Source organism: Myripristis murdjan, chromosome 20 (genome assembly GCF_902150065.1).
Source record: "Myripristis murdjan chromosome 20, fMyrMur1.1, whole genome shotgun sequence".
NCBI classification, from domain to species: Eukaryota; Metazoa; Chordata; class Actinopteri; order Holocentriformes; family Holocentridae; genus Myripristis; species Myripristis murdjan.
The window spans coordinates 11,968,689-11,995,204 of NC_043999.1; the positions used below are offsets into that span (position 1 = coordinate 11,968,689).

Here is a 26,516-nt window from a genome sequence, read left to right on the forward strand (position 1 = left end):
TGAGTGCAATGAACTGCTCAGACTGTTGTTTTATTCAGTGCACTGTCAACAGACGGGCGGAGGGGCGGCGGCGGAGGGGGTTACACGCATTGCCTCCTGTGATTGGCTGCTCGAGTGCACGTCGCTACGCCATTGGCTGCCCTGGTTGTCAATCAGGAACTGTTATTGCTGCTTCCCGCGCCATTCGCCGTGCACGCGCAAGACAAGCAGGCACGTAACCGCTTAGAGACTGTCTGGAGTCTGTCTGAAATTGATAAAATTGGAGATGGAGTTTTAAGTCTCCGTGCACATTCACAAGGAAACCGTGCTCTGGAAATGGGAATTTTCTATCCTGCCAAAGTGCCTTCGCCAGCGGCTCACCACGCTCCACCAAAATGTTATTTAGATAAACGTTGTGAAAGTTTTTTTTTCTACAGTCTATCAGCAGACATTTTTTTATGCACAGGTAGGTAAGGCAGGCGCCAGAGTGCAAGTATCGTAACATGCACTGGATACTGCAGTAGAGTAGACTTTGCATGGCTGCCAGTTGAGGTATTTATTGTTGAATATTAGCAGTGTGTTTTGGGGAGGGAAACAGTTTCTTGGCGTCGTCTTAATTTATTCTGTGCTACTGTAACAAACTACGAGTAGCCTGGTTAACATTTATCGTCTGAGCAACGTCATGTCACGGGTATAGACATGTGTGTATGTGTGTGTGTGTGTGTGTGTGTTTTTATGAATTACAACAGCACAGAGCACTATTGTGTTTGGCAGACTTGACCTCATTCACACTGTAGTTCAGGAGGATGCGCAGGTGACGCACCTTTGCTGACGTGAACGCTGTTGATTAACCCCACGCGCACTCAGGCTACCTGTTACATATCACACAGAGAGAAACTTAAGCTGTTAGTATTATCGTGTTGGCCTATCAGTTTTCTTTCTTTCTTTCTTTCTTTTTAAATTTAAGCCACACCACCTGCAGATTTAATTGCATCTTCTTCAGGCACATTTGTAGAATTAATGAATGTAACTGAGCTATTTGGCCCTGACACAAGGCACCATGAACCCTCCATGAAATGTGATGTTTGGCTGTGTTTTTTTTTTTTTTTTTTTTTTTTTTTTTTTCTTCTGTGTCTTGTTTATGGTTTGCAGGAGATCTGTCTTCAGCCTGGGAGTTCAAGAGGGTTGCATCATCAAAAAGGCAGTGAATAGACCCCAGAGAAAGGTTGGTTGCTGCACAGACTATGGGGGTGAAACAGGACTTGTGTTGAAATGCTGATGGTCAAAACACAAACAAAGGCAGCAAGTTAAAAAAAAAAATCGTGCATGGAAACACGAGTGTTCACTATCAGTTTTAGCTGTTAATATAGCTCTGAGGATGCCAGATGAGTAATTTTAGCTTACAGGCATCACAGGCTATAGGTTCACTCCTATACTGTTAGGGGTGATGTCTGCCAAATAGTTAATGGGGTGGATTAAACCATGCATGTGTTCATTTGTCACGATTACCTTAAAAAAAACAAAAAAAAAAACGTCATTTTGATGAATTTGGCCTAAAACCTTTTTTTTAATACCCGCATTGTCCCCGATAGATACGCTACTGCATTTTGCACAAATGAAACATAATAAGCCAAAAAATGCCCTCAAGATAAAAAAAAACAGCTCAGTGGAAGTCCAAATAAGTTGGATGCAACCATGCATCTCCTCCTGATCTGCTGCTGCCTCTGACTCATGTAGTCTAGACACCTTTGCTCTGTCACTGCAGTTGTCTGCAGACGGTGGAGTCATATGACTTGGGGAACCCTCCTCCCTCTTCCTTATGTCTAGTCTTTTGGGGCAAGATGGCTGCTGCAAGCTGCAGCATTGTTAGTACCCTTATGTTATTGTGATGGGATTAATGTGATGATAAAACCTTGGGACGGATGCTGACGCTCTCTACTTATTTGAAATAGCCCATAGTTATCCAATAATATATTGTTACACACAGAATTTGTAGCCTTCAGTCAGTTTGATGATTATTTGACCATTGGTCCCCACTTTTTAGTTATTCCCCCCCTTGGTATTGGACAACACCAATCATTTTACATCATTTCTGCACTGATAGGATTTTTTTTTTTGCCGCAGCCACTGCTCAATTGTTGCTTATTTGTCTATTATCGCAACATTTGGCAGCCATTTTGTCGGATTCACCACTGCCATAGGTTCCCAGTGTGTCTGGAAATGTACTGTGAACAACCAAAAATCTGCGAATATCTCTGCGTTTTATTAAAATGCTATACCAACTTCAATATTGTTATTATTATTTTTAAATGCTTAATAAGGTGTTAATGGAGAGCTACACTGGAGGAGCGTTTTTTTCTTCAGAGGCTGCAGAGCCAAAGATACTCATTTTAAATCTTTTAGGAAAAAAGAAAATTACCTGTTTAAATATTTACTCAGAAACATATTTGAAGCGGGGAAACACATTTTACCAACTGTCAATACTTCGAAAAGCGTGGACACAAATACCATTTAATGCAACTTAGTATATTTACTGATAATTACAAAAAATAGTAACAGTGTATAAAACTCAGTCTATAGATTAGTGTAAATTCTCTAGCTGAATTATCCAGCGTACTCTGGACTAAAATCAGTGTAAACGTCACTAAAGGAAAGTAAACAGATCAGCTTGCTGTGTCAAAAAGAAAACAAATCACGATTTTGAGTTTGAAAAATCCAGTCTGTCATGTTACTCACCCGAGACAGAGGGAAAAATAAGATACCAGGTTACATTTTGAAAAGTACCTTGCCAGCCCTGTATTCCACAAATATCACATTGACTGTAGTGTAGCTGCATTGTTTGTCCTCTATTAAAGTGCTGTAATATCCAGTGAAACTGAGCTTCAAAACATTCTCATAACAAAATGGCATGACAGCAAAGAAAACCCCTGCTTTACAGCCTGCCATGCTCAGGATTTGCTGAAACACCACTTGACATGCATGCTTTTACAGAGAAAGCAATCCTTAGCTTATATTTTGCCAGTAGCTGGTTGCATGAGTTCATAGTATGCAGTTTTCATACACTCGGTAATAAAACATGTAAAAAAGTGAAAAACAGCTGCCATAAATCTTTTCACTGAGCTCCTGGAGTATAAAGGCGATGCTGACTGCTTTGCTCCAAGCTTCGTTCTGACAGTCCAAGTTACTCTCACTCACTGAGTCTGTGATGTTTATCTGTTAGCCCTATCAGTGACCAGCCTGGACAGATCACTTCATTATCACCTGCTTAGTGCATACTCATCTGCTGTCAGACAACTCCTTTAGTCTCATCTTGACATATTCCTTAATGGTTTTTGAGTGCTTTTTGATCATGTTTCATTGGAGCTGTGCTTAAAAATGCAGTTGGTTTTTATCTTTGCAGGCCTGTCCCAAACCTGACCCCAGTGTTGCACAAAAAAAGATTGGAAATACTCTTAGATAGGTAAGAAAGACTTGGAAAGCAGCGTTTTGGTGTCCTGACTTTCTCTTACAGTCAATATTTGTTGCATTATCACACTCGCGCTGATTCTTAAATTGGCTTTTTTTGGCACTCTGCACAGAACACTGTCTTTTATTAGAAAATACTATTGAAAGCACGGCTTCAATTTATTGTTCTCTGCAGCACAAAACATAGTGAAAGTTATTGCATTGCGATCATGTTTCATAAGACTTGTCAGCCGTGCATATAGTATCTCAGATTATTCCCTGATCATCATATGTTGTTATTCAAAGTGTGTTTATGAGCATTTGTGTGATATCTGCCTCAAGCATGCACATGTTAAACTTTTTTACAATTGTATTACAATGCAGTTGTATCAAAATAATATGTGTAATGCATTATTACATCGGCATCCTAATTTTCTGTGGCTAGAATTCGATCTAAACCACATTAAATGATCGCAAAGTGTCATTACAAACAACTGCTCCAGCATGCGGGTTGCTGCAAAAGTTAAACTAAAGTAACATAATTTTTTTGCATCGCACAAAGTATTTCAACGATACTCAGGACCAATATATTTATTTTCTGATGGTGCGTTGTGACTTTGTTACTGCAGTTCAAATGCAATTTAAGCCAAGTCTCTCATTTAAACCAAAAGAGCAAAAATGAAATAAATTTATTTTCATGTGATGTTTGGCCTTTTGCTTTTGTCCTGTTTTTTTTTTTGTTTTCTGCTTCAATGTGTGTCTTAACTATAACCAAGCTACGCAGTTGTTTGATGCTATTTTTATCCTTCCCTTCTACAGGAGATTCATGGTTCCTTGCAGCCTGTCATTCCTTCATGTCTTCGACGCTGGAAGTGTGTTCGCCCATGGTAAGATCTGTGTTGACCTGTTCATTAACGCACATTTGGGCACGTTTAAAGTTGAGAAAAGCAATTCTAGGAATGCTTTAAGTTGGTGCAGTGAGTGAGTGTTATTGCCTGAGGGAAAGATGCGTCTGCTGCACAGCCCAATATGTACAGAGAATGAGCTGTGGCTTGCATCCCCAAGTCTTGCTGCTATGATGCTGAGAAATAGTACATTGCATTCAGTGCTGCCATTCACTCATTTGCAGCAATCATTTTTTATTTACTCAGATTTTTGATCTCTTCATAAGATAATCATGGATATGGATCTCGTAACTTTCACTGGAGGCTTTGCCGGAAAATGCTGATGCAAGAAGGGCTCTCAATCTCCATGCTGTTTTTCTATTGGCTCATTGTCTCCACCCACAGTGCAGTCACAGGGTCTAGCATCATGATGATGTCTGGAGAAAATAGGCTTTCAGTTCGGCTCTAATGCTGCTTGAAATATAATGAAAAGATTTCTCGGGTTATTTCTGTGCGCATATACAGTTAAATTTGAGCATATTTCAAAGAATTGCTATGTACAACAGCGGCACCTGCCATTGTCTATTGTAAACGTTGGGTTGTTTATACCACCAACCTCTGCTGCGTAATGACGCAGCTCTCCCTGGAAAAAGGGTGTTTCCTTTGACATTGGTGTGGCATATTTTACATCAAGGCTTTCACTGTATTTTAAGGGGTCTCCTGGCAGTCTGCCAAAACATGGGCCCATTTGCCTGCTCCCTCATGGCAGCATAAGATCACGACTGCACAGCTGTGACCCTTAGCTGGTCCTAGCCATTGATAACTCAAGGCCAGCAGCGTCCATTTTAGGTTGCAGGCAGTGGCAAAAGAGTTGAGCTGCAATGTAGCTTCTAGGAAAGGAAAATTGAATTCATAGTGCATCTCGGGTTAGAAAACTGGACTACTTTCGTGGAGAAAACAAACTTTGCAACGGACTATATATTAGAATAATGATGAACAAACGGGTATAAAGGATTTTTTTCCTGTTGGATTGCAGATTTCATTTATTAGTTTACTGTTTGTGAAGCGCTGTGCGATTCATTTTTAGATGGGTGACATTTTTTGTTTTATCATAAATATTTTGTGTTTTATTTTCAGAATTTATACAGTCTCCGAAATGTTTCTGAGAGATTTATGAGCAGCTTTTACCAAGATTTCCAATCAATTAGGATTTGAATCGAATGTTAAAACAATTTAATTACTCAGATATAATAATATATTTTTAAATTATAATATTAACAATAGACAATTAATTACACTGAAATTCATATATTTTTTACGGTATAAATGTAGGCTGTTATGTTGTGTTTTTACTTTATATGTGTTGTTTAATTGCAAAAATTAGCCAAACTATGAGTTAATGAAAAACATACGATGGATAGCAATTCGTGCATTATTTTTTATTAAAAATGTTTTTTAGAAACAATGAAAACATAATTGTTGGGGAATACAATTTGGCGGTTTACTTGGTGTGTGATCGTTTATAAGGTTATTAGAACGGTTTTGGAATAATATGCATTTGTTTGCTATACTTGGATTATATATTATACAGTGTTCGTACTATAATAAATGTCAAAGTGAATATAATATAGCACAGGAAATATAATATTACGCAAGAAAAAATACATTTACATACAATGGCTCATGCATCATAAACATTTATCATCAACATTTTTTTTGTTGTTATTTCATCATAATAATGAACTGTGCTCTGGAATGTTAGATAGCTGTTTTGTTTTAATAAACAGTATATTTGTTTTATTTGTATGCTCATGTTCATGCAGATAGTTTGAAGATAATATGCATTGGCAATATAGTTGAATTTCACGCGATAACATTTTTATTGTGCTAAAAAAGTTTGTTCTTTAAGGTTCTTGGACCCTTAATATTATTTACCTCGGATTATCTCAGGAATTGCTAAATAAAAGGAATACTGTTAATGATGGTGATGGATTACAATTGCTTGAGGTTATGGCTTAATGAATCCTTAACACAATCAAAATGCTCAATTAATCACTCTGTTGTTATGATAAGACAATTTCAAAATAATACAATTTCATATTCTTCATTCATTGTACTGCACATATTTAAAATCAAAGCATTAATAAAATTGTTTATAATGAACTTCCATAGCCTTTAAAACACTTGAATTTAGGTAGGTGTATGCCTATTGCATGGTTTAGTCAAAAGTACTGTATATTGTGATGCTGAACTGCTAACTTTGTCTATCACTGAAAGGTTTAAGTGATCTTTACCCCCTTGAATACTTGTTTTCGTCCACCTTTAAGACCCAGTGTAAAGCCAGAGTGTGTTCCTATGTCACGTAACACAACAGTGGCTGTCAGTAACATATTAAGCTGGGCCTCTGCTCTGTTGCTACGAAAACAGAGAGAGAAAAGACACTTTGGGCTTATGCGTGTGTTGTGGGGTCAAGAGGAAAGGAGGCAGTTAGGAATTACAGAGACTCAGATTAATGGCAGGTTGCCTGCACTGGGGTATTTGGGGATTTTTTCTCTGCTCATGCAAACTTGTTGACATTTGTGAATGGAACAAAACAAGTGGAGTGCACTTCACCAGTATATTGCAAGGTACACACAGGCAGTATCAGCATTTCCCAGTAGTTATCATGGAGGTTTAAACCAGACAATTTCAGCTCTTGTCAGATTCAGAATGGAAATTGTATTGTTTGGATTATATGAAATACTATCTTGTTTAATATAAAATAAACTGTTTTTAGCACTTATACTTGCTAACCACATTTAAATACTTCAGATAATGTGCTATACCGTTCAAAGTCACCTAGGCCTACTGTCTCTTTTGGTTGGTGACTGTTGAGTATGTTTCCTCTGTGCACTTTAGACTGTACTGGTGAGCCATACTAATGGGATGATGACATCAGTGACTTGCTTATGGGGTGGACTTTCCAGACAAACCATCTCATCTTCTGTTCAACAGGATTGCTGAGGTATGAAATTTATCTTGGGTCAGTGGTAAGAACCCTTTCAGTGTCTGGAGACAGCAGACGTTTGTTTGTTTATTATTATAAACAGCCACGATCGGTGCACAGCTAGTGGAGATTTTGCTTTTGAGGTGCAGCCAAAACATCAGTGTCAACACCAGGTGAATATTAGATCCTCATGCAGGCTGCTTGCTGGAATTGCATATACTGTAAATGTCAAGTACACCAATGTTGAAACATCAGTATTTGTGAGCATCTTTAAAGGTAAGTAAATAGCTTGTTTTAGTTGACTAAAGTGTTCAGTATGAATGTTGTATGTTTGCCTGTGTTTGCCTCCACTGTTTGTGATCCAGTCAGTCTTAAGATGTGCACACGCAGCATGTCCGTTCCCACTCAGCTGCGTAACACTGACAGCTCCAGCAATTCCTCCTGTTTTCATTTGACTGCAAATCCCTCAACCACTGCCTTTTAAATGGGGTGTGCTCATCTATAAAAACCCCATAAGAGGTACGAAGAAAGCTGTAGGCCTGGGTGACCACTGTTTGACTGCAGTGCAAGACTGCATGCCTGCTTAAACTGAACAGCAGCCTGAGCAAGTGCTCGCTTCTTGGAAAGAAACTTTTGGCCTGAGTTGAACTTCTGCTGTTCTACTTAAGTGTTAACTTTCACCGGATTCTTAACATCTGTAGACTGCCATATCCCTCCTTATTTTACCATTTTTTGAAATGAGACAGTGAGAGATGCTCTGCCAGTGGATGGATGCCTTGCAAATACAGTAGAGTGGTGCTTTACTATGCGTTACTGAACCGTTTCTGAAACAACAAAACAAAAAATGACATTTACTTGTGTATTCAGGGCATTGTGCAGTGTTTTATGAAGATTTCATTTCGCAGTAGTAGTCATGTATGTTCAAGCTAAACAATTTCAGTTTTTGTTAGAATCAGAATGGAAATCTAGATTGTATTAAATAGTTTTCTGTTTTTTAACAGTCACACTTGCAGACCAAATTTAAATACTTTTGGAAATGTGCTGTTATTCTTTATCGTTGTCTCAGTCTACTCTTTATCTTGGTTAATGACTCTAGAGTATATTTCCTCTGTACACTTTAGACTGTACTGGTGATGCCAAACTAATTGGATGATGACATCAGTGGCTTGTAATTAACTGGAATTAACTGGAATCATAGATTTGGCTTGTGTTGTACAAAATCATTGAATAAATCTGGACCAAATGATGAAGTGAGGTTTTTCTTGCCCATGTATTTCACTTTTTATCATTTTCATTTCTGCCCTTTTGTCATTTGAATCCTTAGGAAACTGCTCTGAAATGCTGCAAAATTGAAGTTTCATGGTATCACCAATTTAAGGGTTTTCCGAAAAGCCTCCTTGTAAGTCTGGTATGTGAGGCTTGTGGGTGTGTTTGCATTTTTCCTTAATTGGGGCTTATTTAAACTTACCTGGAATACCTGCTTTCTCTTTGCTGTTTGACCTTTTGTGAATTAAGATGGCAAGGCAAAGTGAGAGCCAGTCGACCCTGCGGTACATTATAGCTAAGGGAGGCCACACCATGACTAATTAGTAAATCTCACCTCTCTCAAAGGTGAAAAATGATTTCTTGTGCAGGGAGGGTGGAGGCTGATGAGTAAATACCCACCTGCACCAAATTACAGTAACCTAATAAGTCTCCCTGGACTTTGAAAGTGAATATTACATATTTCACTGATCTCTAACAGCTTTTCTGCATGCCTCGTATTTGACTCTCCATAAGCCATCTAAGATGGGTGAAGGGGAAACACTGACTGCAGGATCTCTCTCCTGTCACACAATGGTGTGGAAAGGTCAGGCCTAATGAAGTCGGGGGTGTGACCCCTAGTATTCAGTGACTTTGCGAGGGCCCCCATCCCACTGCTGCAACCACGCCGGTTAATCCTCTTTTGATCCTAATTGATAGGCATTAACGTGATCCTTATCCAGGAGCTGTGTTTTGTCTTCCACAGCCCTTCTCTCTGGGTGTCAGTGACACAAAGTGTGAAAGCGTTAAACCAAATGTGAAATTGATATTTTTCATGTTTGTGTGCTTAAAACCTGGCTGTGTTCTAAACGCTCACACAAAAGTGCTCAATGTTCAGCGCTTCCCCTCTGAGGCTCTTAACAGGACTTAGCACATGACCTCTAGAATCCGACTGTGATGTGAATGATACCAGCCCATTTCAGGTTTGTTTTCCTTTGAGCCCTTTTATCTTCATCAGCCTTCCTTAAGGTGATTAATGCCTTTAACTGTTGACTAATTACCCACTTCAACTTTTTTGTAACAGCTCCTCAGTTGTGTGTGGATGTCACTTTTATGAAAGTATAGGTTTTTGCATAAGTTCCAAATGAGAAGTTTACAGGCCTTATCCTCACAGCAACTATCAGCGAATGTCAATCATCATTTCAATGCTAGGGTCTTTATAGTGCTAATCTTCAGCTTTACTGTTACTGGTAACATTAGTCATCTGTGTTTGTCATTATGAATCATCAGTATATATCAATTGGTTTTTCCAGAACAATATTAAATGCTGTTTAGACTTCAAAGGTCATTGTCTGAGGTTTTTAATTGCCAACACTGATGCCATTTATCACACAACACCTTTTCAGAAGCTATTAATCCATACACACCTCTATCTCACCAAATCTTACTAAATTTTAAACTTTCATAAGTGGCAATACTTAAGCTGCATTTTGACAAATCATTGTATTAGTATTCTTGTGATGCAGATATCTGTTGCAGCTGATCTTATTTTTATAATTCTCATCGATGACCTATTTATGCTCTATAACACTGAAGCCCGTTATCACAACTGTTGCATGTTTTCCACTGGTCAAGTTTAAAAAGAAAAGGCTCTTTATCAGAAGAGCACATTCTAACATCATTAAATATCTGAGAGTGAATCCGAACTCTAGCTGACCCGTGATAATAAATTCAATATGCGGATATGAAAATATGCATACTGTTGTACCGAGATGTCTGAATTTACTTGGTGGTACTTGTTGATGCACTTAGGAATTTTAACCATAGACTATTAGACTGTAAAGGACATTTTTAGGGTTTTTCCATTGGCACTTTTGGCCACGGCGAGTCAAAATATGCCACGCTGATTTGCATTTCCATTACCAGTTTGTGCACCGAGTTGTGCTTACCCATGCCCAAGATGGACCATCTCTGGAGTAGGGCTTTCCGGAATACCTGTTTTTGGGCGTCAAAACTTCAGCAGCAGTTATGCCATGTTATTCGAAGCTTCTCTAGGTGGTGGGGGGATGGGAGTGGTTGTACGGGGGGATTTCCAGTGCCCTCAGACTGGACCCCGTGCATATTCAGGGTAGATGTCATGGTGAAATGCGTAATGGCACTGCACCACTGGCAGCATCTAGCTTTCCTGGTACAGGGGGTGCCCATGAGCACCGTCCTGTCCTGGAAGGTAGTCACTGTAGATGCAAGTTTATTGGGCTATGGTGGAATATAGGAGGGATGGTCAGTGAGAGGTCTCTGAAACAGTGGTCCCACATAAATTATGTGGACCTCTTAGCAGCGTTTCTCACTCTGAAGTGCTTTCTTACGTTTCTTAGTGGGCATCATATTTTGGTGAGAATGGGCAATACGACAACGGTAGCCTATATCAACCATCAAGGGGTTTGCGCTCCTGTCAGTTTCACACGCTGGCACGCAGATTGACATTATGGAGCAGCAAACGTCTCCTGTCTCTGAGAGCAACACATGTCCCAGGGATTCTGAATCTGCAGGCGTATCTGCTGTCCTGGAGAATTGACTCCGCATTCAGCTTTTGTGTGGAAAGTGTCGGTGCGCTACAGCTGGACCACAGCGGATCTGTTTGCGTCAAGAGAAAATGCAGTGTCCACTGTAAAAAAGCAAAAAATAAGTATTTAAATACTGATTTTGCCATTGATTGTCACGGCAACGATTGAAGCTTTAAAGCTTGGAAGCATTTGGATCAGCCCTACTCTGGAGTAGCTACAAAATGCGCTGGACTCGCCTTCAGGCAGGCTGCAATGATGTCAGAGCGCTTCCTCATCATTCATTGGTCAGAGAGAAACAGGGCTGCTAACAACCAGGAAATACCAAAGGGAGACTTGTGAAACTTGTATTGAAGTTGATAATCTATCCATGTTAAAAAATAGATTTTTCGGCGAGTCTCTTGGTTACACTAGAATTGTTTATGTGAAGCAGCCATTTCAAGTTGGTCTTGTTGATTTTTTAAAAAATAAAACACTCGTGTGGGGCGCTGGTACAAAAGTTAAGAAAAACTAGTCAACACTCCAGCAAGCGACCAGCAGGGCTTTGCTGTTTGTTAGAGACACACCTTGAAGCGGGTAGCCCTGTTGTAGTGGACGCGCAAATCCCAGCCATGCCAGGCTGACATGCCGAGTCAAACTGAGTAGAGCCAGGCCAGCACATGTGGATGGAAAAGGGCTATTTGGCATGCTTCCTCGCGTTTGACTGATAAATTACTGAGTTATTTTGTGGGCACTGACTTTTCCCAAACCCTTGATGTGTTTACATACATTTACTGCACTTGTACAAAAAGATGTCAAACTAGTAATTGTGCTATTTGTTTACATCTTCTTTATGTTATACCTTATACATATACACATAATTGTGAACACACTGAGGTGTTTTCTTGATCAGTTTGTTTGATTGAAAAACTTTTGTACTACTACACTTCTACTGTAACGCATCAGAACCTCTTACACTTTCAGATACTTTGGTTCAACCGGACATCGTTTTTGTAATCTTGGTTGTTTTGAAAAAGTCAGCAGGACCTCCGAACCTATTTCTTTTACACAGACTGAAAAACCATAGTGGTTCCCTGACAATCTTTTGAGAACGACTTTTTCTGCTACCAATCAACAGATTTTTGCCTTTTCTGTAAATCCAAATCTTTTTTATGTCTTACAAAAAGATGTAGTGTGTTGTGTTTGTTTGCAGCAAAAATACAGTGAATGCTGAAAATGTCAACTCAAAGGACAAAATGGTCTGCTTAGTGATCAGAAAGGTGCTAAATGATGTTAGGCATACATATAAAGAGGAGACTGTTCAACATTATAAGCTCTGGCAGTATTTCACAGGGAATTATTTTGAGTGTAGGTTATCATATTATTTTACCTGATTTTTTTTTTTTTTTTTTTAACTCGATGGGTCTCTTGTATTGTACGGACATGTATCTGTGTCATCTATATCATCTGATATATTTTGCCGCAAAACTTATTTTGTCCAAAGCATTTCAACGTTTTATTCTCTTGTTAAGATATGATACTGTGGTCACATTTGATTCCTTTACTATTTCTGTTTTTATTTTATTTTTCTGTTATTGTGAAATGCTTTTTTTTTTTTAATACTGTTGTGCATTCAGTAAACTAGAATTACTTAAAAATAAGTAATCGGGACTGTAGGCAAGTACTGATAGCAAGAAAAGCTTATACTGTCTTTGGATAGCTACTGTAGACATTTCATAAATTAGCTATGCCTTTGAACTGATGCTAAGCCACAGTACCTTTTTATGTATTTTGTTGCTTTCTGTAAAATTTCTAAATAATAAATAAGGCATTTTTCCTTATGTTTTAGCAAAAAAGAATTTGCAAGTTACAGTGCATTTTAAAGAGAAGTACACAAAGCTATAACACCATAATCGTGTGGCTGCTTCTCCAAACCTGCACAATTAAGAAGCATGTCTTGCCACTGTGTGCTCAGCAGTGTGCAGCAGCCCACTTTAGCTGGGAAATGCCAGGTGTCGTGTTGGTTCTTGTTGGTTTCACATAGTGACTCAAGTCCCTCCCTGGAACACTGTTCTCAGGTCTCCATAGGATTGACTGTTATTTCCAGCTTGTTTGTTACTGTGAATAATGAGTATACTGTAAGACCTGATAACATAATTAGGGGATTGCTATGGAAGAAACACTAATTATGAATCTAAAAGACTACAGAGTGGGACTATGCTCATGTACTTCACTTGACTGGCGCCACCTGTCCTCTATATGTCACACTCCCCTCACTTATCCCAGGGATGTAAAACTGAGCTGTTATCTGGCAGTTTTATTTACCCACCAACAGACACATACACAAAGAACCAATGGTGGGTTGAACTCTATCATGTTTTTTTTTTTTTTTTTTTTTTTTTTTTTTTAATTTAGATTTGCTTTGCACAAAAACGAGCAATTACAAGCAATTTATATCCACAGTGGAGTAAGTAAACCATGGAATTGAGGACATGGTTCTGTGTTTTCTAATGCAAGAAAGATTCAGTGGTACCGACTTACTTAGGAAGATCTGCTTCTTTCATCATTTAGACATTATGAAAGTTAAGAAGGTTGCAGCACTGGGGAAATGAGGAAAAAGTTTTGAAAATGTTTGTTTTTAGGCCAGCAGCTGTGTATGTGGTTCCAGTTGCAGGGCTCTTAAATGCTACATCATCTCTGGAAACAAGAAGTGTTTTGTCACATCTTGTAGCTTAACCCTCTGTTGGAGAAGTCTTTGCATTTTTAAAAATGTGTCTAGTCTGAAATGTTTGTATTTTTGCGATGGACTGGTGTTTAAAAGGCCAGGTACACTATCGAGAATCTTATACTGCAACTACATTGGTTTTTGCCCCAGCTCCGGCTGTGTTTGGCTGTGTTTTGTGTCTCTCTACATTTTAGTTCAGGTAGACTGTGTGCTTTGTGCTTTTGCTTGCCACCAGTGTGTCTGTGCACAACGATGCAAATGATAAAGTAGCCTATGATCTTACAGAAAAGTCCTTTCCATTCTGCATTACACAACCAGTGTGGTATAGCGTTTAAGGTGAGTGTAATTAGTTCAGACCCAAGGATTAAGCAAATTTTTTTGAATTGGCACAAATTTGTGTGAGTAGCAGTTGGCTCACACTAACAATGTGACCCCCACATCTTGAAAGCAACAGTTTGCTTTTGAACAGATCATCAGTACATTACCAGTAAACATTAATTTTGAAGCATAGCCCCTTCAGCATGCTGTAGCACCACGAACAGTCTGGCATTAGCTGCCCCTGGAATTTGTATTCACCTCTAGAATACAGGCTTTTTTTTCTGACTGACTTTATTAATAATTGCAAGGCTAACAACATTTCTTCGAGATAAAACAAAGAACAAAGAAAAATCATTGCAGTTAGCTCCTGATTTCATATGGGTTAGTAGTATGACTCTCGCACTTAGAGGGCCAAAGCTATGCAATTCAAGTGTGTGGCATCAGTAGAGCCACCAATATGGTCGATTGTTCCAAGCCTTGTTTATTCACAATAAAATATGGTTTGAATATAAGCTAATCTCGCACTTTTTCAGAATAATAGCGCAGGAATATGTGTCAGTGCCTTCACTTTGAACTCTGAGATATGTTCACTATGTTTATATGTGGTACTGCAGACATAAACTTCTTGTTTTCCTTTTGAACTCATTCACAAAGAATAGACAGCTCACAGTTCCTCACTTGCTTATTCTCACCTAAACTATATTGTTTTTGGATTAAGTGAGAATCCTAGGTATGACCCACGTGTAAAACTCCAGCTGTGAAATGCTTGCAGGATGCTACTGCATCGAAGCAGGCAAAAGAAGACCTTGCTGCCATGTGTAAAGCAGGTGTTTCAAGACCTTGAAGTCTACAGTTTCACACGTTGTCACTTCCACTCTTCTCAGTATGTAGCTGTCACAAATCATATCAGTGGACTCTTTAGCATTTTCATTATTTAAGGTTTGAGGGTTTTAAGGATAATTTAATTGTATCATTTTGATCATTTTGCCCACTTAGATGTGCATAATTTAATGAGTAAAAATAGTTATTGCACCATTTGCATCAATTGCTCCTGTTTGTTTCATTTTGATTTTTATTTATACAGACAGTGAAACGTTAGTGTGAAAAGAACACGAAGTTCTGGGCCCAGATGAGAAAGTCTGAATTGTATGAGGTTCTTGTACAGGAGGAAAATCAAAGGGCAAAATGAGACAGAATGGTCGAGAAGTAGGGGGAAAGAAGGAACTAGTGAAAAAAGCTAGCAGGAGGGAAGTGAAAGGGAAGGTATCAGACAAGAAGAAGCTATGACACCAGGCTAGCTGATCGCAAAGACCAGACAGTGACTACATGCTTAATCGAATAAGGGAAGAGTGTGTTTTAATTGGTGTTTGAATGCCTGCAGTAATGAAAAGGCTCTAATGGAGGGTTGGATATTGAGTTTTTTGCCACAGTTGTTCCTGTAACTTTGCACAGGGTGGCTCTGATGTCTGACAGGTTGGGTGATTTGGGAATGTTGCTCAGAAAATTGTGTAGGCAGTAGGGCAGCTGTTTTTGCAGGGGGAAAAATTGACTTTGAAAGTACACCATTATGGTGAGGCCATCACAAACAATAGCTGCAAAAGTTGAATTTGATAAGTTGAGTTTTTAAAGTTTGATCCCTGATGTACCAGACAATGAGGAGCCCAGAGGGAGAGAGGAGTATACTTTACAAGATATATTGGTCATAGAGATACTTGCTACATGTTTGCCTACATGTGTCCTAAATGGTGTTCAGTAATGATTTAACCCTGCAAATTTGTCTCATGTGGAAGTATACAGTAGCTATTACATCATATACATAGCCACATCAGCAGTGCCTTGTTGTAAATCAGTGTAGAGATTTTCTGATAGCTGCAGTATGTCATGTCAGCCAGTAGATTATATCACTCCATAACAGACATGCCATAGCCCAAGAGAAGCGTAAGGATTGGCAGGTAAAGAATATGTGCCATGTCTGACAGCTGATCCGGGATACATTTACTGCTCTAGGGAAACTTGAGGTGAAATTAAGTGCACATGGAGACCAAATATTTAAACTCATCTCAACTTAATTTCCCCTGAGTTCAGAGCTAAGAAAAACAACTTCATCAACTTATCTTTAGGTACACCTTGGATATCCTGTGTGTCCTAATTTTAACAAAAAATGTGCCTTTATGAAGTGCTTCCTCAAAACCTGAGGTGTCATTTTGCTCTGGCAGTCCCATAACACAGTTATAATTGCGGGTTTTCTCAGCGGGCTATATGCATTTAGGGGATGAATAGTATAACAGATACCATCTGGAACCTTTGCATGTTTACTTTCATTTAAAATTGAATGCTGCATAGTAGGTGCAAGCCAAGCTGGTAATGTCTAATCCTGCTGTATGTCTAGAGTTGTACAGGTATAAACAGTTTTAAGGGATAACAGTGAAGTAGCTCATAATCCAGGGCTCTCTTTCATGAATGGTAGTCAGTGTGACAGATTAATAACACATGCTTCCAGATTTTGAGAATCTATTGCTATCAGATGTAGGTCTTTGCACATTGCCCCACAATAAGATTTCTGGCCCATAAGATATATGCTAGTACTCCTGTGTAGGTTTCAGACTAATTCATGCTCATACACCCTCTGCCTACCACCAGCAGTTGCTTGAACTGTGCTAGTTAAGAGCTGATTTAAGAGTCCTATTTACTATGCATCCTTATCACAGAAGCTCATATCCAGTATGATAGATCCATATGTGCACGCTACACACTGTAACTTTTCTTCACAGTGCTGCACATTCACCTTTCTCCTGACAAAACATTTAAGATCAAGGGCAGCATCACCTTTGCCACTAATTAGGTTGTTTATTTACCAAATTTCCTTGTGGACTTTACTGTGAGAGAAAAACAAGCCATGCATAGCAGAGCATATAATCAGCATTAGGAAAACACAACTCCAAAAGCCCCTAGTTACACATTTTGTGACAGAATAATACCATGTAGCTTACCTGAAATGCCTGAGTGTTTAACATGTAAACCCTTAAGACAGGCTGCTGATGTGAATAAACTCTATTATACTAATATTATTTTACTTTTTTTTCCAGATCTGAACACAGGCTTATTGGATTATAAATAGGACAGAGATGAATGATGAGTCGATCTTTTTCTGTCATTTGCATTTTAAGATTTCACTGCAAAATGGTATATGGGGATTTTGGAAATGTTTGAAAACTTTTGCTACATTAAATTCATCCTTCAAGTTTTCAAAAACCCCGATGACTCCATCCTCAGAATATAACTTATAAAAGCAAAGGTGTTAAGCAACTGATAACTTCAACAGCCATGTACTTTATTTTTATGACTGCGATTATGAAAGCGTAGGTGTCATTTTTTTTTTTTTTTTAATGTTTGATGTCAGTCATTTTGGACCCTAACTTTTACTTTAGTAGGATTTCATTATCACTGCTGTGTAATTATACATAATGACGTTTTTATTTGTGCTTATGTAGCTTACAGTATGTTGCTGAAACTCCATCTTACAACTTATGTCAGTGGCTTTGTATTGTGTTGATTCCTCCACCTATCATACGTTTGAGTGTTTGTCCCTCCAGCATTTACATCAGAGATTTGTTTGAACTGATGATGAGCCTCTGGGCACAAACAGTTTACAATAATGTATGTGTGGCCCAGTTTGGGGCGCCTACTCTATTTCGTGCACAGCAGAATTCTATTTTTGCTTAAATCCTTCAGCGGTTTGTAGCCCTGTCCACGAGGGCCCATGCACACTGCTTTATTTGCTAATGTAGATTGGGTTCCAATCTCTGCGTAAATGTGTGAGGCTTTACTGTATGTTTGCTTATCTGTCCAGCCATCCCATCTATTCAAACAGCATCCCTTTCATTTAAGTGCTGTGAGGCTGTGCGCCGGCCGGGCTTATTCTTTTCCTGGGACCTTTTCTGTTATTTCGGGACCAGATGGCGGAGGGGCACGGAAGCGCCTCTTTTGTCTGGGCGCTGCTGTGAAAGGAGGCTGTCCTCCCTAATGTAATCAGTGGCACCGGAAGGGTCCATTCTGGGCTGTGAAAGAAGACAATCGGGTCTGGACACGTCTAGATTACAGAAACGCAGAGTTCATCTCCTGGCCCTGCCCCCTTTGACCAAGGCCCTGGCATGGAAGATCCTCATCTTTGATCAGTGGAGGGTGGAGGCGGTGATCCGACCTCAAGGGGGGCCAAAGGCCACCCCCCGCCCCCACCCTGTTTACCCTGCACTTGGCTGCTGCTGACACCTCCTTCCGGAAAGAGCCAGGGGGTAGTGGGTTGGTTTGGGGCGTGGGGGGTGATACCATGACCTGTCTAGACACTGTTGCCTGTTGCCCTGGTGTTGCCAAGGGGACATAATGAACTTTGACCTCAAATGTAGTTGGTTAGGAGCCATTCTGGTCATCGAAGGAAGATTTTTTTTCCCTTTTTTTTTAATTTTTAGGGTTGGGGGTGGGGAAACGAGGCAGGGGTATGGCTGTGACCCACATAATACACAATCTCCTGGAAGGGACCACAAGCATGAATATACTGGCAAAACTTCCATTTGTGATTTTAATATTTGTATGATATTTTATTTTGTTAGAAAACATACAACAGGACAGTTGCACAAGCTACTGGAGGATATTGTTGACTAATGCCTTTGCTTTTGACGCTGCAAAATTACTTTTTTGACAATTATGTATTGCTTAATAATAGTTCAGCGGCTCTCACGGAAATGTTCTTGGACGGAAGACCAATTTTTTTTTTTTTGTGAATGAGGCGTATTCAAACACTGAGACATTCATGTTTTTTCTTCTTTTTTTCAAGATTTTATGCATTTTTTTTTGGAGATTTTGGATTTCATTTTCAGTAAGTTATCCCTAAATTTAATACATAATGAGATAACATGCATGCAGTCTTTTAAATACTATATGTTAGGTTAAAAAGTGACATGAAATTATGCTAATTTTGAATTCAATTTCTCAATGCTGACTGTTACCATCATGAAATTATAATTTAAAATTTCAGTATGTGGAAATAGTGTATAATATACTTGTGCTTTAATTTTTTCTTATTGTTACATTGAGCATAAGTAATGTGACTTAGAACAGATTTGCAAACAGTATTACAAGTTCAACAAGAGTGCAATGCGACAAATATTTTTACTTCCAGGCTGTTAAATCTTTGTAAAGGCTAGCATAGGTTCAAAGACACTAACTTCTGCATCAGATTGAAATGTGATATTTAGTGTCTTATTGAGTACTTTGGCTTGGATTGGCTCAGTTGTTTCATTTGCCTATAGCGTGTCCACAGTTTCTTCCAAATAATTAGCGTGATTTCATTCAATCTTGCAGTCTTGCAATAACTGCTTTAAAATTTCCAGAATAATGCAGTTAGTGTATTTGGGCTTTATATTTTTGAAAATGTTTCACCATGTACGCAGTGAGATGTTGTTGATGTTACTCTGTTTTATCACATGGCTTACCTGCTCCGTCCTGTTTTGGCCTGAGCCATAATGTAGTCTTGTGTGTTAATTGTCTTTGATCAGCGCAGAGCCTCTTCATCATGGAGAGCCATCAGTAGGATGCTGAGGCTGTTGCTGTGGAGTGGGTGTAGTGACTCCACCATCATGGCTGCCATCGCCAACCCCGCCCTCTCGCCTGCCACTCAGGAACAGTTAAAATGGCAGCATGCAGCAAAATGAGTGAGAGAGAAGAGAGAGACGCCCACTACCATGGGCTAAGGCTCAGCCGACTCGGCCGTCGTCTTCCTTGCTCGCCAGCCCAAGCTGGGGAGGTTCCTCAATATTGTTCATCCAATTGTTTTTAGTACGATGTCAGATCTAAAGAAGATTACGCAGGTAGACAATGTTGACATCGATGAGGTGTTAGCCTCTTTTGCCACTGTTTCCTCCATATTTAGCTACAATGAACATACTCAAAATTCTCGCTTTTTATAAACCCAAATATTTGCTCTATTCAGGTATAGAACAGTTACATGTGATAGCGTCTTCTTTCGTAATGCAGTATTCAATTCTGCATCCAAACGCATGCTGTGTTTGAGTACGGAAATTAATATTACTTTATGTTCCTCTTTAAAATTACACAGTTTTAGAAATTGTTTGTGAAATTCACTCAGCAGTCATGAGTGAAACTGAATGGCTCCAGTGTTTTGAGAATACAAATGCAAACAAATAGTCAAATAGGAAACATCCATGCTGAAAATACTTTATTTGGAAAATGCATTTCTTGGACCCTTTATCTTTGGCGGGCTGCCATTTTGTTGTTTTCCAAATTGTAGGTTGCAGCTTGCATGGTAGAGCTGGTGTGGAATTCGTGAGGAAGTCAGCTTTTGCAGACCATGAATTCACTTTACACGTAACTTGTATGATAGACACATATGATTTAAAAAATTGCTACTCAATTTTTTTTTCTGCAGTATCAAAGTTGCGATATGTCTCTCAATTTGGGTTGTCCGCATTGGCCGCTGCATCATTTGTATTCTGACGTTGCCCAGTACTGTATCTCAGTGACTCAGTATTAATTTTTAATATACAAAGCACTCTCTGAGTGGTGTGATCATTGATCATTGAAACCCTATGCTCTTTGTCAAATAGATCTATGCATCTGTGTATTATTTCATCTAAATAATACCAATCAAAGGCTACAGCAACCCAGTGCTGTTTGAATGAACTGAAGGCCCATTTGAAATGGCCAGTGGAGTGTAGATGCTTGTATGTAAGATGGATCCTGTATCAATTAAATGCTCCAAAATGAAGACTTAAGACCGGTCATTCCTCATCACACCTCCATTGCAAACATTGCATACTCTTTCTAAGCCATGCGTCAGACTTTTACTTTTAGGTATTCCTTTTCACACTAAATGACTTTTTTGCTCATTCTGTTTTTAGGTATTTCTGCTTGTACTAAATAACATCTTGTTATTGGCTCTTCATGTGAATGTGTGACTCTGTTTTTTCTCCACAGTGGAGAGGGGCTTGTGGTTGACTAGGAGGAAGATGTCATGCTGACGATGGGTTTGGGCGATGATGTTGCTGGTGTTGATGCGGCATCGAGCTCTCACTTTGTGCCTCTGTCAGCCATGATGCATAACCATAGAGTGAGTGACAGGCCAGTCCCCAGAGGGAACAGGGGGCCTGAGGTGAGTCAGAAGTACCCTTGACCCTGTCTAGTTTTGTGTCGGCAAGCAACACAAAGTCAGTAAAAAAGGCCAGAAATGGCATGACTGTACACTGTACATCTTAATTTAGTATGTTGTTTTTCCCCATGACGAAACAACTACCTATGTGTGCAACTACTATCAGGATTTATGGTGAAATCTGAAATTCACTGCATAGACTTAGCAAAGGCTGAATGAATTATGAAATTCTACTGCAATATCACATTACTACTCATTTTGATACCTTTGCTTGTGTTTGTATATGCAACAGAGTGAACACTGAATGTCTTATACTCTTTGACTTTTGATACTGTTATGAAAAATGAGCTCAATGTAGATTTTGGTTTAGATTCAACAGTGTTTGTTAAGACTGTGTTGCAAATTTAGCATAAAAATACACAATTCAATGCTAGGACTCCAAAAAAAGATGTTAGAGGGCGTATTGATTCTGTGTCATTTTGCACAGTAAGAGCTTTGTTTTTTAAGCTTGTTTATCCTGAATGTGTTGGGTTTTTTTTTACACATAGCTCAGCTAATATTATATGTTTGAAAGCTCTCGATGTGTCAGGGCACAGGTAGGTAGGCACCACTACTATTGTCTTCTGTTTTAATATTGGAAGCATTAGAAAATCTGATTTGAGGGATTTGAACAAACCTTTGTCATGGTATAAACAAGGAATCATTAGTATAATGAAAATAACTCTCAAATAGTTGCTTACCCACTTAAAGGTTATCTGACTTTTCCGAGAAAGTGTTGTGTGAATAAGATGTAAATTGTAAATAAAATTGTTATGCACACCTCTGCATGGCTCGTGCAGCTTTGTAAAGAACACCAGACTGATTGGCTGGTCAATTCTAATAAAACTAAAACAACCCAAGTGATCTCAAATAAAGGGAATTTGTGAATGAATTATACCTTACCATGTAATAAGGGTCTTTATTTATGCATTAATGAGCATGTATTGATCAGCCATAAAATCCTATGATACCCAGCCTTCATGGGAGAGTACATGGCAAGAAAAAGCTGGGTTCTTTGAATTAATGCTAGTTTGAAAAATATTACCTTCACCATGAACATAACAGATGAAGTTGTAAATGAAGAAAATCTGTAGAACTCTTGTGGGTTAAAATCAATATGATTGTGTTACATTACTGTGCTCAGTGATGAGCATTTGTTTCCACTTGTTAAAAAGATAACCGTCATGTTAATAAATCATCAACAGGAGAAGCATCAGTTTTTAGGGTACTGCACACCCTAGTTTTCAGACACTGTGCCATGTACAATGTGCAAAATTTCATGAGAGATCTCAAAAGTTTTAAGTTGTTCCTTTGAGTTCTAAGATCTTTTATTCAAACAGTTTAAGCAATTAAAACAGTGTAACAATATAGCTGCAAGTGATTTCTACAAAGCCATAATCAATATTATATCAAAAGGTTTTTTTGCTGAAAAAAGTATTGAACTGAAAGTGTGATTGAAACAGTCAGTGCAACTTTTGTGATTTGAAACTGAATCCAACCTTTTTTCTAACCCTATCCAACACTAACATTTCCTCTTTTGTTCTCGCAATATTGTTTTAAAAGAGACAAATAGCTTGACAGTTTGTTTTGTTGTGATATGCCCAGTAGTTAGCCAAAGTAGATCAGAAGCACTGCCAATCAGCGTTCACTATAAACAAGTGTGTGAAAGTTGCTGTAAGATTTCATGTTTTTATTCATTTCAACTGAGGAGATAACACTCCCTCTAGAAATTGGATATGGACCATGGGAAATAACATATGGAATGTGTTTTTTTCTGAGTTCCTGAAGTGAACAAAAAGGAAACTTTATTGAAAAGTCTTGCATCTTTTTTCAGGGGCCACTCAAACACGGTGTGTGAAATGAGAGTTGCCTGGGTGTGACTTTTCCAGAAAGCATCCGCTTACTATTGTCTGGCCAGTCAACTTCTGCAGGCCCCAGCGCCCTGACTTCCATACATGAGAGATCAAGGGTTACCAAGGTGCTTTTGAGAAAGAAGGGCTCAGTGTGAGAGGGGACAAACTGGTCCACAAAATACTCATTTCCTTTGCATGTTAGGTGCCCTAGTGGGGTTTCAGACGGGGTCACTGACACAACCACTGGGGTTGAGGTTTGTTCCATCATTGTTCTTAATGAAAACTGTTGCTTCTCTTTTCAGTGCGTGTGAATGGTATCTGTTTCCTGTATGCGGCTTGAGAATATGTTCAGCGCTGAGTTTACCCAAAGGAAGGTTTGATCAGACTCTGGCTGTTTGGCCTTTGGTGCCAGACAGTGGCACCTCATGTAGAAAAGGTAAAAGTGGTTCTGTCCACCTCTCATTCTCGCCAGAAAAGTTCAGTCACTGAGCCACGGCATTAACTTGTATTCTAACAAGATTAAAATATATTCGTCCTGGGGATTAGCATAGTTAGGTGTCCTTTTGCCTCTTTTTTCCTGCACTGGTGCGGTGACAGTGGGCTTTGATCTGTGTTGCGAGGCAAGAGTCCTGGCTTGGACCTAGCCATTCGAGTGCCAAGTGTGAAATTGGCCTGATGTCATCCCCATTCTTCACCTTTTACATCTTTCACCACTTTAATTATGTTTCCGCCACAAAGCCCAGGCACCTCTGAGCAGATTCCACTCTGGCCGTAGGAAGCATTTAGAAACTGTGGGTAAATGACACAGTAGGGGAGGGGGGAGGATGCTAGGGGAGGTCATAGCAGGATGGGGCCCTTTTGTGTTTAGAGGTAAGCATTGATACTTCCGTGGTCTATCTCGCTGTCCACTCACTTCCATTTTATTGCATGCGAACTTTTGGAAATAGAAATACCTGCAACAAATGGCTGCTCTTGAAAATGACTTTTACTGCATGCATGTTTTACATCACTTTTGCATCTTATTTCATCTGGTAACCCTTTATTTCTCAGTGTTATCCACCTAGAGTGTTGATGATTGTCACTGTGATACAATCCAGTATCATATTTAATGGTTTATTGGCAACAGCCCTGCATGAGAGCTCTCTGCCTAAGAGTCCTGCATAGGGATCAGTTCTCAGTTCACTTGACCATGTGAGCCACACATCAAGGGGTGTGAAGCAAATTTTTCTTCGGTAAACCCCTCTCATTGCATTAGAATTTGCCTATCCAGCTTTTACAGATTTAGCCATTGTTCACACATTGGTGTACCTATATGCAAACTTTATGGAGCTTCTCTGCTTGTGAATATTTTGATGAAGGCTCCTATTGATACTTTGAATGATGGACCAAAACAGGGGTGTGTGCATGCGTATGTGTGTCTGACTCGGTCTGTGGATGTGTGAGTAAAGAGGAATGGAAATGAATGAGGTGTGTTGGTGTGTGTGTGTGTGTGTGTGTGTGTGTGGGTGGGTGTGTGCGTGCCAGGCAAGAATGAGACGAAGCTGAGTGATAGTGCGCAAGCGAATGGTGTGTGTGTGTGTGTGTGTGCACGTGTGTGGGTACACGTGTGTGTGTGTGTGTGTGTGTGTGTGTGTGTGAGAGACAGAGCGAGAGAGAGGGAGGAAAAGGAGAAGAGAGAGTATGAGTTTGTGGGTGAGAAAGCCCTGTGTGGAGAATGGGTTACTGAGGGGTGGGAGGGGGGGAAACCAGCCACCTGCAGCCATGACAGGCTTTGACCTTCATTGCTCTCTCTCTCTCTCGCTCTCTCTCTTTCTCTCTCTCTCTCTCCCTCCCTCTCTCTCTGTCTCTTGCTCCCCTGCTCTCTTCTTTCGACTCCCATTTCTGCCTTGTGATAGAAGCACAGGCTCTTTTCAGAGGCGGTGAGGAAGACTGACCGTCTTGAAGACAGTGCTTGAAGACAGCCCTATCTGCTCTAATGCTAGTCACCGGCCGTTAGACATGGCGTTCAAAGACTAGCGGTGCAAGTATGGAAATGCAGATAAGGCATTGTTGAAGAAACATGCCTGGGAATTGTTCAAGGCTTTCCCTCGTATAATGTTCTGATACTTTTGCAAATGTTTTAATCTCAAAACCCATGAATCTGATCCTCGGGACTTTGCATGGAAAGGATTGTCATGTTATGCAAATGACTGATGTTTGTGATTATTTTTGTGATTGTTTTGACAGCTACCAGCAAAGAAATGAACTAACTCACAATACTAGTAATATTTTTCTCCTTTCTAGATAATAATACAGAGTGATGTTTTAAGATAGAAATGCCTAGTCATGTTCATCTTTTCTAGATAATGAAGCATTGAAATGCATTTCTCCTTTCTAGATTATTATGCAAGTTAATGTATTTCTCCTTTTTAAATAATGCATAGCAATGTATTTCTGCTTTTTACATTATTAAGTCTGAGGTTTCATGTTTTTTAGGAGCTCAACACCCACTTGATACTGTAGGGTCACATTTTCTGTTGAGCTCTAGCCAGGCCTCATTTTTATTTATTTATTTATTTATTTATTTATTTATTATTTATTTCTCTGCTGATATGGCGCCATGAATTCAAGACTTTGCTTCACAGAAAGATAGAAAGATGTCAGAAACTTGTGTGTATAATCTTCAAGGTTTATTTACTTTTCTTTTGCAGTTTTCAGGAGGCAGTTAATTACACAATTAATACATGATACAAATTATGTACATTTATACCAAAGAATACTTCCAACATAAAATAAAAAATAGCATTGTATTCTACAACTCTGTGTTGTAATTTTATTTAAACATGTTCATATATAGATAGATATACGCTGATGAGTAAATTCATAATGTCGTACCAGCAGTTTTCATAAAGGCAATAAACTTGAATAGTCTGCATTTGAAGTAATACTGCTTCTCTGATTCGGCACAGTTCTGTTTCATAAAAAGTTCACACTTGAACTTTAAGGCAAAGTGTGTTCTGTTTGGTGGATTTTAATTCACACACACTTTTTGCAGATACACAACAAAACACTTTGAAAGGCAAAAAGTCCACAATTTGGTATGGATACAGTCTAAAACTTAGCTCGATCATACTTTCGTCGACAAAGACCAAAGTGTATAAACACAGTTATTTGCCCAAGTACAACAAATTGCAGCTTTCATGCAAAGGCCCCATAAACTATTTTCATTCACAAAAAAAGAAGTTATTGCAAGATAAACAAGCAGTGTAAACACCTCAGATATCTACTCTAAAGCAACACTGGTCATTGGATAGATTTTTTTTCTCAATATAATCTATATAAATACACATATGAAGTCCTTTCAA

General features: G+C 39.1%; 1 long non-coding RNA gene across 1 annotated transcript; it reads left to right on the plus strand.

Annotated features, from left to right (window-relative positions):
• The first annotated feature begins 249 nt into the window (after positions 1-249).
• On the plus strand, positions 250-25,943 carry LOC115378556 (uncharacterized). The gene is made up of 7 exons (XR_003930142.1): positions 250-445; positions 1,132-1,204; positions 3,380-3,439; positions 4,243-4,310; positions 7,206-7,311; positions 21,109-21,283; positions 25,068-25,943. It is a non-coding gene; the product is annotated as an uncharacterized LOC115378556 (long non-coding RNA).
• Positions 25,944-26,516: the final 573 nt, after the last annotated feature.